Raw genomic sequence first — 12331 nt, 5'->3', positions numbered from 1 at the left:
AGCAGTACGCTCTTTCATCGAGATGTTATGATAATCGCATCATGTAATCAGTGGTACGTAACGACAATATTATGCTATAACGATAAACAATAGCAGCAGTATATATCGGGAAATACTGTATTAATGACATAAACATAGTTTATGATTTGTAATATAACGTCATGATCTCTGCGGAAAACCGCTTTTTTTTTTTGTTAATACAGAATACCGTTGTTAAAGTAATTTATTACTTATTTAGATAAATTAAACCGGTATAGCGATTCCAAATTACATTTGGGCAATTTTGCCAAATAAAAGTGTTTTCGTGCATATCTGTGATTCACGTAGTAATAAATAATGAAAAGTTAACCAATAAATACACGAATTACCTGTTTATGCATGTACTAATAAAAACGTGTTAGAAATTGCAAGATAATGTTGACTTAACACAGAGTAAGCTTTAAAAATATATTTTACAAAACTCCTTAAACTAATTAATCAAATACACCCTTTTCCTATCTTCTTTTAAAAAGCATCCTTCACTCAATGAAAAGAGCTCAAATCCAGGTCGACCAGAGACGATTTTCTATCAAACTTCACAACTGTCAATGTATTAATAATACTGTTATTCATTGAAACAGCTTGTAGACAATGAACAGTTGAATGTCAGATATGTATAATTATGCCTCTGGGCCAGAGCTTATTGTTCGCTTGAGCATGTCAAGTGCAGCAAAACAAATATTAAAAACAATAAAATCCAATAACAATAACTTATCCACATCTTTCGACCGCGCATTGTTTCATTCGGGATATAAACCGAAGTTTGAGTTCAACGATGCGTTAAATTAAAAGTAAACCATTAACAGCACTGACAGTAAATACCACAGAAAGTATATTAAAACACCATGGACATTCTTGTTGTACAAAACAGTATTCCGAATATTTCCCCAAACTGCAAAAGACAAAGTTCAGAGCTCCCCGACTTTCTGACACGACGACGTTTGCTTTGTGAATTCTGTAAGTGAACGCTACACTTGAAAATAGGAACGCGGGGTGAATCGTTTGATTGATGAAACTTAGTTTAACAATGCTACTTATTGTATTCGGTCGGTATCCTGGCTGGAAAAGTACACTTATTCGTAAATACCGTTAACTAAAACCCGTTATATCCCTCATTTGATCTAAATGTTATTGCTAACTGATTCTTGATTGATGGTTAGCGACGCGTTATTAACGTCGATGATTAAACTAAAAAGCATATAATAATATATATGATAATAATAATGATTGCACACACCAGCTATATATAGATAAATAGTAATCATCATCATCAGCAGCAGCACACTCACCATCATCATCATCAGTAGCATCATCATCATCATCATCATCATTATCCCTCTCCTCCTCTTCCCCCTCCTCAACATCATCATCATTTTCATCATCAATATAATATGCAGCAACAGCAACAACAACATTAAGAGCATCATCATAATGATTAGCATCGTTATTATCATAATCATCGTCAGCAGCAGCAACAACATCATCATAAAGATTATCATCATCACTATCAGCATCACCATAATTAGCGTCATATTATCAGCATCATTATTATCAGCATCATCATCATTATCATCATCATCATAAACGTAATAGTAAAAAAAACTATCTGCTTAGTTGGTAATCTTTGTGTTTGATAATATAAAGGCAATTGTTGTGATAACGATGAAGGTAATGACTACTCGGCATTACTAGTTTTTCTTGCTATTCTAGTTATTCATCTGCCTGAGGGCAATTGCAAAATGATTGTTCCCACGTTATGCAAACATTGTTTTGTGTCATATGTGACCAGAGTAGCTCCTTATTAGCATGCTAAATATCGCAAGGTTTCGTTGTCGTATTAGCGGTTATGACCTTACTGCGCGGAAGTAAACAAATACTTTATCGCTTGATAGTCCGATGTTGATTCGAAAGCAGCGCATATTAGTATCGGTATGTTCTAACACGTCTTGCATTTGGTTAAATATTTTAATTTGATTGATCCGTGTTATTATTTAAACTAAATTCATTTAGTGGCTTGTGTTTACGAGATCAAATGCCTTCTTTTTTTTAAATAGATTCTTCAGGGTTCATTCAATGCATATTAAAAACTCAACATAACAATATGTTTTCTCTATTTGGCAGACATGTCCAATAATTAATGTACATGTATGTAATTAATGTACAAACACGCTTAAGGGTAACAAATAGTACTTTTAATGAGGTTAAATTAATAATCTAGACCGACATTTCCCATAATGGTTGTATTTATACCCAGCAGATTTCTTCTCCGGTCTGAATTACAAAACGCTTGAATGTTCACACATGATTCAGTGTTCAATGTGTCAATAAACGCTTGAATGATTTAGAAAAAGTCGTGCTTCTTGTCCATTCTATACATAGATGGTGAAGTCATTACGTTATTGTCACCTCTATGCATAGACGCATCAAATTCCCCTGGTTTGGGGAATTATGCTTCCGCCAAAGTAGTTCTGCGTAGGAATGAAAATGTTAATAATGAAAGACAAATCGTTTTAATTGTGTGTTAAAAACGGAATGTTGTTTATAGAAATGTTATTTAATTATGTTTAAATGTGATTTTGAATCTCAATTTAGACTGATAAAGATTATCAGAAGCACGATTACCTGACCTACTTTCGCTTTCACTTTTCACTCGTAAAATAAGTGCTACCCACAATTCCTTTCGCGTTAGTACACAGGTCAGTAAGACCGGTGTGTACACAATGGCTTCTTGTCAGTATACATATATATACGAAGATATGACGAAGATTGTTTTCAAAGCTATACAAAGTTGTTTAAAATGTTTCTTCCTAAACGACATAAGGTGAATTTAAACATAGAAACATAGGTAAATGATAGGCAATACAAATAAACATACATTAAATAACGATAAACAAGAACATATTATTTTATTAGAGTTAAATAAATTATACTCCCACATAAACGTGATAAAAATAAATGTTGGTATGATATCTTAGTTATTGGTCAAGTCCAATTCACTTTAAAATTCCTGTCTGACTAGACTGGACATGAATGTGTCGTGCGTTCTCACAATGACCACCCAGCACCTCTGGCAATCCAAACGCGTCCATGATCCGCGAAACAACGCAGGAAGAATGCGAGTGCGGTGTGACTGGGATGATTGATTTGGCGAGACCTCGAAAACAAAAGATCGTGGTTCAGGTGTGCGCGCAAATCAGTTGAACTTATCTCTATTCAATAGTATGTTATTGTTATTCCGTTTATGTTTCTGTAGATACATGCCCTGTTATTGAAACAACTTTTTTGTTTGATGAAACCGATAACATCCGGCTTTGAAACGTCTTACATAGAAAATGAACTGCACAATGAAGTCGATTGCATTATTAATGGAGTTTACTTAAAAGCATGTCATTAAACCAGAAATTTCAAAATTTGGTATGATTGTGTCTAGACATGAATTAATACTTTATTCCGTTTTAAATAATGACATGGCCAATTTCATGGCCAATGTATTTAGAAAAAAATATAATGGGTGTTCGTCTTGATCAAACCTTGAATAGGCATGCTCATAAACCGGAAAATCACATCTGTTACAGTTTAAAAGTACAATTTGTATAACTCAAACGCATTATATACTACCTTTTATTAATATTGCTGCAATATATTGAAAAAAAGAAAACATATGTTCCATTAACATGTATACGTTCTACGCAAATGAATAGCTAAATTATACTTGTGCGGACACCATCTATTGAACTGTCTAAACTTCCAACTTGAGTTGGATGCAATTTAATGACAGAAAAAAGTACCACACTGCAATACAAACATTATCGAATCATTTCAATATGACGCTATTGTAAATGAATGAACTGTTCGACTTGTCAAACAGAGAATCACACAGTTTACATGCAAAAATCTAATTTCGAAAAACACAATCCGCTAAAACTTTTCTACAAAGACAATGCGGGGAATCACGTGGTCAGAATTAAGAAAACATGGCCGCCGATGCCTCGCTTAGATGGAAAATTTGAGTGTTTAAACAGGTACATCTTCCTTATTACTTACTTGTTTTTAATCGGATGACGCCTATCATAGGGTCAGCCGGACGCGGTTTCATTGAGTATCAACCGTTTCCCTCTGGTTGGTCTGAGTTTGGAGATTACTCATGGAATATTTAGCGATTTTCTGAACCGTCAATTGCTGTTGTACACGGACTAACAATAATATAACTGTTTTCACACTAATTGGCACTGTTTAAGTACCAGTTGTTCATGCGGACGCATTGTAACTGGCAAAAAAATGGATACATCGACTGTAAAATCTTATCTTTATTATCTTTTCATCTTATCTTTTTAACATTGGACTGTTTTCACATATGAAACGCATGACATTGAGTGCGTTCAAACAAACACACCATCCACTGGATACGAACATTAAAGAATCATCATATATAGGTCATATATAATTTTCGTGTTTTAAATATTTATTTTGCAATAAACAAATCTGCATTCTTGAAAGTATTCATTTCACATGGCTTGAATTTGCTTCATAGAACTTTATATATAAGCATTTACCCAAATCAATCGTTACTTGTTTCTATCATTAGCATATTATAAAAAAACATTACATTCAACGAATTTAAAACTTCTTTTTCGGTATGCTTTTTAATGTATAAACAATAGAATATCCACTATATTTTTACATTATAGAATATAATATCCACTATATTTTAAATAATGTGTCATACGATTGACATACTCAATCTCGTGACGATCACCTGGATTCGACCTCGTGACCATCAACAGGACTCGACCGTGTGACCACCAAATGGACTCGAATTCGTTTTAATCACCTGAACTCGATCTCGTGGCCATCACCTTGACTTGACCTCTCGTCAATCAACTGGGCGTGACCTCGTTAAAATCGAATCGAAAACAAATTATGCCATTTGGATTTTTATTTAATATCTTTGGTAATAGTAATACACGAATGCAGACCATGCTAGTTGGGTAAATTCCAGTTATTTCCTGTTTTTATAATTCCTGGAGTTTGTAAAAAAAATACACTCTCAAAAATAGTCTCTTAATACGATCCGCTTTTCTATTTGTCTTAGAGTGTTGTCTGCTTATTTGAAGTAAACTTACAATGTGTCATTACTAACTTAAACTTGGCAAATACTTTGATTGACAACTAGCAACTGTTAAACAGAAACTAAACTGGTTTATTGACCAAGATATCGATCAAACTGCGGGTAACAGTAGCCGATACGGGTTTGAAGGCAACGTCCTTTTTGAGTGTGTTGATATGTTTACGTATAATAGCTTGAACGTATTTGTGAAGCAGTCGGTATATGCGAATAGTGTTGATAGTTTAACGTATTTTGGTTATTTGACAGCTCCAAATGAAGATCAATACTAGACCGATAGGTAGAATTAAAATGCTTCGCATTTTCACGGAGATTTAACTACAAATACAATATCAATACAATAGAGTTCAGTTCTTCGACATAAGATTATTGAAACTACACAAGAAGAATCAAGAGGTGCATTGCTGTTAGCAAACGCTATTCGTTTATTTATGGCAAGATCAAGTCAAACAAAACATTCAACACAAATGATTAAGCATAATATTAGCATAAATATCAAAACAGATTGACAGGGTTTCTACAACGTCTGTGTTCAAAATAATTTTATAACAACACGATTTCAAACGACTTGTTATGTATGACATACTTACCAAGCTTTTCGGTTCTAAAATGTATCACGATATGACTGTGTAGTGTGCCCGTATGTATACATAAGTATTAAATTTTCCCGCGAGAATGATTGCACTGAATATTAGTATAGTTTATACAATAACTACAATAATTAAAATGTGTAAGCTTAAGATTGTTATTTTCATCTGTGAATTTATGATTGCAAAGTTAATTTAAGCTATGATATAATAAGTTCAACTTAAATTTATGCGAGATTCACACACTTTTATTCTCCATCAATAGCCGTTTGGTATACACACTTTCATTGACCGTGCTTGAACGAGAACTGTTGTAGGGTAATTGCCCGTGAAATTATCAGGTGGACATGCCACTCGGATATATTTGACTTCGTTTATAAAATAAATAAATAATAATAATTTAATCTACTGGTCAATTTCGACAGAGAATGATAAATCATCGCAACCATTGAGTATTCAGTTACATAGAAGAGCCCGAAATCAATAAGAGGCAGATGGCGTTTGGGGTAGAATGTTCCACTGAGTATGACCTCTTTAACATGTATTTATTTGTAAAAGGCTAATGTTGTTTTAGTTACGGCGAAATAATGTATATGCTTGTTGTCTGGCACTTAATTGCTCAGAGTTTTAATTTCAAATTATACAATATTGTTTAAAAATTGCATACTGTTAATTACTAAGGTGAATATCACCGATTTAAAGCCGCACCAACACAATCCACAGATGTCACTTTCTGCCGCACCATGCGTCCTAAGTATTACTTCACCATGCATCAATTTTATTTAAGCATCATTTATATTTGGACATTATATGTTGTTGAAACAGCGAGCATCGTTTGTTGAAGGCAAGCTAAAGGACGAGACGTTCATAACGCGGAGAGGAATCATTGAGTGATGTAAAGTTTTAAAACAAGGGATGTTAAATAATTACCCACGAAATGTGTTGACGATTTTGTCAATAAAATATGTCAACAGTTATTTATTTCCATAAAACATTCAATAAATTACTAAACAAATTATTGTTATAAAATGAAGGTCGGCTTAAAACGTAATATGTTGTGCTGTTGTATGTTAAAGGCAGAGTTTCGATTATTTACAACCTCTTTGTACACAATGAACATAACCAAGAAAAAACTATTGTTCACAGAGTAAATAGGTATATGTGCTTCCTGTCGAAAAGCTGAATTCCATGTGTGTTCACTCTCAAAGTATATGTGCTACACCAAAACGTCTATGATGGAACAAACTTATGCTGTTGATGGCAAGACATACAACGAAATGGTGTTTAATGTATGTGTATCGTCTTAATGCTCGTAGCTAATATGTACATGTTTGCAATGTGCTATATATTATAATTGAACTTAATCATTTGCTAGAAGGTGTGCATTTTTTTATAAATAATCAATACACAGTGTAAAATAAGTATTCGTATGTTTCTCTATCGGGAACGTTTTTACAAGTATGCACTTGATTGCGACAATTAATGAACATTATCCAAACGAAATATTGTATACGATGATGAATCATTCAAGTCAGAAAGAACGATTCCGATCAACCAAATAGTACAATATTACAATAAGGTCACATTCATATTTTGTCGGAAACTTTAGTGTGGTGGTCAGAGGAGCCTCACCTAGTACTAGATATTGCAGCGCTTATAGGTCGCGATAGTCCGAGATACATATTAACCAGCGGGATGTCCAAGCTATGATAGCCTGTTCAGACTGTTTGCACGTTCTTCTGTAACGAACATAGTGTCTTGTTAAAGTTCAACAATGTGATGCTTTGATATATCTATACGTGTGTTAGATAAACGCCCAGGAACTGTGGATTTCCATTTTAATTTAACTCATATTTCGTAACAAATAACTGGAATAATAGAATAATAATATAATTAAGAGTTTTGCATACATTGAAAGATTTTCTTAATTTACTTTTTTATCAAACGCACATATTTAATAGTTGTTCCTGTTTTGTAGATGTGGAAACCGTCATTTTGCGTTTATTCTTTATGTAACATAATATATAGATCTCTATTTATCAATCAATTAACACGTTTGTGTTGGTTTCTCAACATTGTATTGAGTGTATGTAACGTGAAACGAAATATACACATTGTTAAACACATACACGTTTTATCAACTTCCTTCATATATTCAGATCATTTATATTAAATTATAGCGGAAATAAATGTAGTCTCTAAGAACATACACCTTGCTTCAAGCTTTACAGGTTTTATTTGTATTGAACTCGAATTGTAGTTCAGTACTTCTATCCAAATAATATTTGGTAATTAAATTTGCAGGTTCAAGACGGAATAAACAATAACAGTATTGGAGCTTGGATAGGGTAGGATATCTAATTATACTGAAGAATATTCGACAGTTTCGGGAAGGGAATGAGCTAGATCTGATATTGGTATTCTTTTGAATACTGAATAGTGTTTGTCGAAGTTGCTAACGATTGAGCTTCTATAAAAATATGTTTTCCGATATTGTATTCCTCTGTCGTCGCAAACTGCAAACATCTCATACATAATCATTTAAGTAGACTAGTGTAAGACGTATTGCAACTCAGCGGCTGGTTATTGCCTCAACTCGCTGTCCAAGTCGAAACACATTATGAGACCCTCAATTCAAAATGTATAGCGAAACACAATTTCAGTTATGTATAACCCATTATGGGAACTATAGTTAATAATTTGAGTTATTTTGTATAGAGACATACTATGGCAATCGGCTATGAAACTGGGTTAACTAAATTTTATATTTTCAAAAATCCTGTTTCCCTCGTGTTATCTGTTTCGTCTTAAAAAAGAACAATGAAGGTCCATAGATCAGGAAAAAATGACGGCAATTTTATGCGAACTAAACTCTAAACGTTAAAATTGCGGACAAAAGTGCCTAGATAGCTGCCTCATTATTATATGTTACTGGTATGCCCATGCTTTTGTTATCTATAGTAAGGATGTTATTTATAATTTGGCCTGGTGGTTTATACCGGTTACATGTCTGATCAAGCTTCAGTCAATGTGGTTTATACCGGCATGCCAAGCTTCAGTCGAAGTGGTTTTACCCGCTTAAAAAACTTTCCAATCTTCTGTTAAGTGGATTTAACATGTCGATTCTCAGAGGTCTTATCAGAAACATATTTATTAAACAGTGAACTAGACCCGTTGATAGTAACTGTTCGATTTGTATTCAGCAGCGCCTCCATAATTTAACTTTCTAAGATACGATTTTAGGATGGCTAAATCACCTATTGAACATTGTTATTTGAATGCTGCAACGAGTTCGCCTAATCAAAAACAACCACTGTATAAGAAATCGGTCATCCAACAAATCCGGAATTATGAAAATACCTTATTCTTAAAATATGAGCAGTCTGTCAACGGTGATGTACATATAAAGACTTCACTTGAACGCCCAAACTACTGCTTAGAAACTTGCAATGCACATGCATCTATTGGGATAGTAATGTAAGTAATTTCATGTCTATATATCGCATAAACATAACGAAGAAAGGCATGTACAATCAACGATTTGTCGGGTTCATTTTTTAATAATTACGACATAACACCCTTAGCTTCTTTGGCTTATTTGTTTGCTCCATACGTTTCGAGTTGCCAGAGAGTGTGCAGTGTAAAGAGGAAACAAAGGCATCTGGCAATTTGGTTAAAGTGTTCCGTTTAGTAGTATCAATTATGAAACATTAGGTGACATGTAATGCCCTTCGTTATAATTGCAGTCAGATTAAGGTAATCTTAGACTCTTTAACGCAGTGTAGACTGTAGAGTTGTGTTTTCTCAACATTGAAAAATCATTTAGGTTTTTATAGAATCATGTTTAAACACGTTGACGTGTTGTGTAATAAAAACTTCTTTAAGAATCGTAAATACTGATCAAGAAGTAAGGCTTTGATCAGTTCTTAGAATTTAAGTTAAATTCTAAGAAATGGCAACCCATGAAATCAACGGAAATTCAAGCCCACGAATAATTATGATTGTACAGTAACTTATTGAGTTATTTATTTTCTTTATTTTCTTTTATGTCCAAATGGACTTTCGACTTTGTTAGTTTTCCGACCTGTCTGGATGATGACGCAAATCATCTGAAAACCGGAAAAGTCTTATTTCATATAAATGTGTACGAGAACTGCATAACGGGAACTATGTTTACATGTTTCCACACATTTCCTGCATGCTTACCTGAGAGTAACGACTTTCCAGAGTTTTGTGTTTGGGAACGCTTTCAATGCAAGTCTTATCCGTGAAAGACGTCTGTCATTCTGCTTTGTCTGGGAACTCTTATGGTCTCTGACTTACCTGAAAATGACAACTTTATATGCCGATGTGTCTATGATTTTTGTAAGTCTCTGACTTACTTAGGAGTGATGATTATACAGGTTACTATGTCTTGGAACGCGTTCATTATTTGACTTAAATGAGAGTGATGACTGCATAGGCTGCTTTTTCTGCAAACGTTTTCGGTCGTTTTCTAATCCGAGGGAGATGATTATACAGACTGATGAGTCTGAGAACGCTTTAAGTCTCTCACATACCTGAGAGTGACGACTAAATATTATTTATTTTTGGGAACACTAATTTTCTTACTTGAGATTGGTGAATGTGCAGCATGCTTTGCCCGGGACCGCTTTTAGCATCTGATCTACCTGAGAGTGACGACTGTACGGGCTGCTGAGTGTGGGAACGCTTAGGGCCTAGGTCTTCGAACAATATAATTAATGCAGGTGCATAAAGCTGTCGTCCTAGATTAGCCTGCGATGCTCGAATAAGGACCATGCATCGCCCCAAATAACAGAACAGGACATGAAAACCAATGTATTCCTCTGAATGGCAAAAACATACGTAATCAATATTAAGGTTTACGTGTTTCATTACTGATGCTCATATTTAAAATTAGTATTACTCATTAAAATATTTAAAACTAACAATGTGTTAGCCGCGCACTGTCAAACACGGGCTTACTGCATGTGGGTAAAGTCTTATCCCAGATTAACATCCTGCAACACACTGTCCGCGTTGATAGATAAGCGCGTGTGTAATGTACATATATAACTAGGACAAAATGTTTTAGTCGTTTTTTTTCAGAGCAAGTCTTATATAAAAATGAAAGACATAATGTTGTGGACGTCAATGCAACCGTTCCACTATTTATCCTGAAGCGAACACCCCCGTGCAGAGCTGCATGCTTATAATCGTCATAAGACATATACTTTGTTTTACATTCATGTTGATTAAAATAACTAACAAATGCAATTGAGTCAAGGAAGCATGCAACAATTTTGCTCCGAATCATATATCAGAATGTGTAAAAAGAAAGTGATGCATTTGGATCGATCGTCCACCGTTTGGTCAAAAGTTAATCAGGTAGAAATGTTAAGACACAGTTCGGATTAACAAATAATAGTGTTTTTGGCGCAAAAAGACCTCATAAACTTCGAAACACACATACACCATATACGAACGCTTGACGGTTTAACTTTGAAGTAGAGTAATGACGAGATTACCTATTCTTCTAGAATGTATTTCATGGAATTAGCAGAAGTTTCCTTAAACGTTTTCTCTTTAAACATCACAGTGCTTGGAGGCGAAGAGTCCCACAATGATTTATATGGATAAATGTTCACAAATAGATAACATTTTTTTGCGAAAAAAACTAGATATTTATTAAATATGTTTAACGATTGGCAAACAAACACTAATTTATCTGGCTGCGTATTAGCCTAATCAGATATATTTTCAAACGCGTATTGATTCGTGACAATTTTAAGCTCATTGCAGGAACGGACAAAGACACCATTTTGTAGGTGTTAACATTAAAACAGCTTGATCACAGTTTATTAAACTGAATACAAGCCGCGCTCTAGGAAAAAAGGGCTGAATGCACATTAATAAAGTGTCGTCACAGATTTGCTTGTGCAGTCCTTAAAAACAAGTCAGGAACAACAATCTTCGCCTATATTGGATTTTCATTAAGAAAATACTTCCTTCCAACGGAAAAAAATATAATAGCGGAAAATGTCGTCCCTGATTAGCCTGTATTGAAAGGATCATTTGGTACTAGACTTTACTAAATGCATTAAACCATGTTTTAGAGCAAGGCTTACGCTTTCCCTCTCAAAAGCACATCTAAATTGATATAATTACCCAGAATAAATTCACAGCCCAGCCTCCTTAATGCTCTCGAATTGTGAGGCGGTGTGGTTTTTAAGAATGACTGCTAATTCAAGCACAGGATATAACTGACAGTGTGAATAATGTCAACATAATCATGGATTCGATTTACATTTCCTTTCCGTAACTTATTTTGTTGTTTGTTTTATTCCAGACCTTCATGCAGTAGAATGCTTGCCGATGGAAGTCGTTACGTTCATGATTCTATAGTTTCTACAGTCAAATAACCAGATGCATTGGTTTACCAGTCCCGAAACACTTTTACAAGCAACCGTAAATATTGTTCTGGTGTACATAAATGCATTATTTACAACTGTAGCCAAAGGCGGCTTACCTACTCGCATATTAGTAAAACGACACAATATTGTTGCAAAGAATGTAAATC

At 34.3% G+C, this 12331-nt stretch overlaps 1 protein-coding gene across 3 annotated transcripts in view; it reads right to left on the bottom strand.

The window, feature by feature from the left end:
* Positions 1-12331, bottom strand: part of LOC127851894 (translation initiation factor eIF-2B subunit gamma-like) — a 488689-nt gene that overhangs the window by 237575 nt on the left and 238783 nt on the right. The window lies entirely within an intron of this gene.

Source organism: Dreissena polymorpha, chromosome 11, assembly GCF_020536995.1.
Source record: "Dreissena polymorpha isolate Duluth1 chromosome 11, UMN_Dpol_1.0, whole genome shotgun sequence".
NCBI lineage: Eukaryota > Metazoa > Mollusca > Bivalvia > Myida > Dreissenidae > Dreissena > Dreissena polymorpha.
This window is presented reverse-complemented; position numbering and strand designations above follow the sequence as displayed.